Source organism: Schistocerca piceifrons, chromosome 3 (genome assembly GCF_021461385.2).
Source record: "Schistocerca piceifrons isolate TAMUIC-IGC-003096 chromosome 3, iqSchPice1.1, whole genome shotgun sequence".
Classification (NCBI taxonomy): domain Eukaryota; kingdom Metazoa; phylum Arthropoda; class Insecta; order Orthoptera; family Acrididae; genus Schistocerca; species Schistocerca piceifrons.
In genome coordinates this window covers 296,529,945-296,534,730 of record NC_060140.1, presented here as the reverse complement: position 1 = coordinate 296,534,730, position 4,786 = coordinate 296,529,945, and the positions used below count along the sequence as shown (strand labels likewise).

Genomic DNA, 4,786 nt, shown 5'->3' with positions numbered 1-4,786 from the left:
TGGGAATTAAGGGAAAACATCTTTAAAAGCTAATAGAACGACGTGAAATAATAATCATGAATTTTTGACACAACCTTATTTATGCATTTAAACTCCTCCCGAACAGGCCATGAAGGCCCAAAGGTACCGACCGGCCGCCGTGTCATCCCCAGCCCACAGGCGTCACTGGATGCGGATATGGAGGGGTACGTGATCAGCACACCGCTCTCCCGCCCGTATGTCAGTTTCCGAGTCTGGAGCCGCTACTTCTCAATCAAGTAGCTCCTCCGTTTGCCTCACAAGGGCTGAGTGCACCCCGCTTGCCAACAGTGCTCGGCAGACCGGATGGTCACCCACCCAAGTGCTAGCCCAGCCAGATAGCGCTTAACTTCGGTGATCTGACGGGAACCGGTGTTACCACTGCGGCAAGGCCGTTGGCTTATTTATACATTTACATGCACATAATTTTGAACAAATTTTTTACAGAGTCTTACCTCGGTGTAAACGATATTTGACGTAAGAATGTAATTCTTCGTGTAATTTTTTTTCATTTTTTAAGAGATACAAAAATATTGGTTAATTTAGTTACGCTTGAAAAGGATAAGCACAATCGTCCGTGAGTGGAGACTGAGTTTGGTAAATACAGTTCTGCTCTTTGTTCCTGCGACGTATTTATAGTAACAGCAAATGTAGTCAGAATGAGATTTTCATTCTGCAGTGGAAAGTGTGCTGATATGAAACGTCCTGGGAGATTAAAACGTTCTCCTAGATCGAACCCGAGCTCGGGACCTCTGCCTTTTGCGGGCAAGTGCTCTACCATCTGAGCTACCCAAGCACGACTCACGAGCTGTCCTCACAGCTTTAATTCTGCCAGTACCTCGTCTCCACCCTTCCAAACTGCACAGAATCTCTCCTGCGAACCTTGCAGAACTAGCATGTCTGGAAGAAAGGATATTGCGGAGACGTGGCTTAGCCACCACAGCCTGGAGGATGTTTCCAGAACGCGATTTTCACTCTGCAGCGTAGTGTGCGCGCATATGAAACTTCCTGGCAGATTAAAACTGTTTCAGTCTGCCAGGAAGTTTCAGCAAATGTAGTTCTCATAGGCAACTGTCTCATTGTCAGTCGTAGTAGCAACAGCTAAATCACAAGTCAAGGTGACAGTGACAAATATGTTTGTCGTTTCGGAAACTACACTGAGATGACAGAAGTCATGGGATACCTCCTAATATCGTGTCGGACCTGCTTTTCCCCGGGATAGAGCAAAAACTCGAAGTGACATGTATTCAATAAGTTGTTGGAACTCCCCTGCAGAAATATTGAGCCATGCTGCCTCTATAGGAGCTCATAATCGCTAAAGCATTGGCAATGCGGAATTTCGTGCACGAATTGACCTCTTCATTATGTCCCATTAATGTTCTACGGGATTCACGTCGGGTTATCTGGCTGGCCAAATCATTCGTTCGAATCATTCAGAATGTTCTCCAAACCAGCCGGGAACTACTGTGGCCCAGTGCCATGACGCATTGTTATCCACAAAAATTTCATCGTTCTTTGAACTTGAAGTCCATGAATGGCTGCAAACTGTCTCCAAGTAGCCGAAGATAACCAGGAACCGATCCATACCACGCAAACACAACCCACACCAGATTGCGCAGTCCCTTGTTGATAACTCGGGTCCACGACTTCGTGGGGTCTGCGCCACACTCGGACCGTACCATCAGCTCTTACCAACTGAAATCTGGACTCATCCTACCAGGCCGCCGTTTTCCAGACGTCTAGGGTCCAACCGATATCGTCACGAGTCCAGGAGAGGCGCTACAGGTCATGTCGTGCTGTTAGCAAGGGCACTCACATCGTTCGTCTGCTTCCATAGCCCATTAACGCAAAATTTCGCTCCAATGTCGTAACGGATACGTTCGTCGTACGTCCCACTTTGATTACTGCTATTTTTCATTCTGTGCTGCTTGTCTGTTAACGGTGAGAACTCTACGCAAACGCCACTGCTCTCGCACTTTAAATGAAGGCCGTCGGCCACTGCGCTATTCATGGTGAGAGGTAATGCCTGAAATTTGGTACTTTCTTGGCACTGTGAATCTCGGAATACTGAGTTCCCTAAAGATTTCCTAAATGAAATATCTAATTCGTCTTCCTGCAACTAGCGTTCTTAAAGTATAATTTACACTGCCGGAAAAACAAACGCCAGACAGAACCTAGCAATACCAAATACATGTTTGAGGGTGAAGAATAATGTGGGCATTGCTGTTTTGACTCCTCCAGCAGCATCCTAGCGTGTGATGGAGCGGCGACTTCAGTGTGTACCAGGACTGCAGAAATATACTTCGAAATGATTTAAACATCTCGCAGTACGAGCGAATGAAACAAATGTTCCCAGACAAGACAGACAGCTGTTACCGTCAGCATGTTTACTTCTGTGTCCTAAGCAATCCAGGTACTAAGATAGATACACGTAATACAAGAGCAGACGATTTCCAGTTATGTCATACTGTAGTGTTCCTTTTTTTCCTGTTGCTAAGATCTCGGGCTCGTGGTCTCGCGGTAGCGTTCTCGTTTGCCGAGCACGGGGTCCCGGGTTTGATGCCCGGCGGCGTCAGGGTTTTTCACCTGCCCCGAGATGACTGAGTGTTATTGTGTCGTCTTCATCCTCATCATTCATCCCAGTTACGGTCGGAGGAAGGCAAAGGCTAACCACCTCAAGTAGGACCTTGCCTAGTACGAAGGTGCGAGTCTCCCGCATCGTTCCCCTACGATCTGTCAAGAAGCATGGGACTTCATCGCCATCAAGATCTAGCAGACAACTTTTGTGAATCGAAAATTTCTCACACATTAATGAGCCGATCGAACTGAATTAAATGAACGTAAAACGAAACGTTAGCAAATTTATAGAAGTACACACTAAGTCAAAAAAAGAGCTACGCACCACGAAGGAATTATCCGATTGAGATGGAAATCGGTATATGTGATATACATATAGAAATAAACAAACTGAGAAATTCAGTAAAACGTTGGTCCACCTCTGGCTCTTATTCGTTTGGCTGGACACCTAGTTGCTGGATGTCCTCCTGAGGGATATCATGCCACATTCTGTCCAATTGGCACTTTAGCTCGTCAAAATCCTGAGGTTATCGAACACCCCTGCCCGCAATGCTCCAAATGTTCTCAGTTGAGGTCAGACCGGGGAACCTTGCTGATCAAAGTGGTTTGGCAAAGACGAAGACAAGCAGTAGAAACTCTCGCAGTGTGTGGGCGGGCATTAGCTTGCTGAAATGTAAGTCCAGGATGGATTTCACAAAACGATGTGTAAAATACCATCGACGTAACGCTATGCAGTAAAGGTGCCGCGGATGACACCCAAACGGGACCTGCTATAAAAAGAAATGTCAGCCCACACCATAACTTCTGACTGTTGAACCGTATTTTGGGCGACAGTCAGGTTGGCATCCCACCGCTGTCCTAGATGTCTTTGTGTTTGTCAAATCCTACCTTGGCCAGCAATGTAGCCGGATCGGCTCCAGGTGAGAACGTTTGTAGCATTATCAACAGGGTCCTCGAACCATCTTGGGATTTTGATGATCTAACGTGCCAGTTAGACATATGTTGGCACTATATCCCCCAGAAGGACATTTAACAACTCTATCAATCAACGACAAGGCGAATAACTGTTTGAGTAAGGGCCTTTGGTGGACCAACGTGTTATTGACTTTCTTGGTTTGTGAAGCTATTTCTCTTGAAAAAAAAAAAAAAAAAAAACAAACATCCATTTTATCTGAAAATGTGGTCATTTTTTGTCCGTATACGTACATGATATCTACCGATTTCAGTCCCAGTCAGACAATTCCTTCGTGGTATAGTGTAAGCGTTTAGTTTTAGTGTGAAAAATTCTCGAGTGATACAAATTGTTTTTTAAAAACCTAGCAATTTGAAACAATAGAAAAGGAAGTTACAGTTTGACATAATCAGAAATCATGTGCTCTAGCGTTAAGTATATAAAGAGGTGGTCGCTCTAGTCTCCCGCACCTCAGTAGCACGAATTTTGCCAGAAATTGCGACGTGTTCCGATGTTCTTCTATTTTCTCTTGCGAAATGTTTTAAAAAAATGGCTCTGAGCACTATGGGACTCAACTGCTGAGGTCATTAGTCCCCTAGAACTTAGAACTAGTTAAACCTAACTAACCTAAGGACATCACAAACATCCATGTCCGAGGCAGGATTCGAACCTGCGACCGTAGCGGTCTTGCGGTTCCAGACTGCAGCGCCTTTAACCGCACGGCCACTTCGGCCGGCGAAATGTTTTAGATCTGCGTGTGGCTAAGAGGAATATGTCAAGTTTCTCTCATGTCTTTTTTTGCTTTTTCTAAACTGTCCATTGCCTTTTGCCCTTTACTAGATATTTGCGAATATAACCAACCTCTTGGAGAGAAATGTGCCATTATTTTCTTTAGGTTAACATTTTTTCAAATGCTAATACGGATCGCACTCCTCATCAGCTTCCTAATCCAACGAATGTGAACACGCAATCTGACAACACACAACATAGAGGCGGACAAATAAAAGCAACATGGGAAGTCGCTGGCATATATCCCACCACTTGGTCTGTGAAGGAGACCTGCTGTGATTCAAAGTTAGTTAAGATACGTTTCCACCAGCAATTTCAGCGTGAATAAAGCAGAAACAAATGCAGCTACCCTCGTAATTAGCTCATTTTAATAGATTCTAGATATAATATTTGATATTCCTTTTAACACGTCAAGGTGCAAGCATATCAATTCTTATTGAAACAAGTTCT

At 44.7% G+C, this 4,786-nt stretch overlaps 1 pseudogene; it reads right to left on the bottom strand.

Annotated features, from left to right (window-relative positions):
- Positions 1-300: 300 nt before the first annotated feature.
- Positions 301-418, bottom strand: LOC124790453 (annotated as a pseudogene).
- Positions 419-4,786: the final 4,368 nt, after the last annotated feature.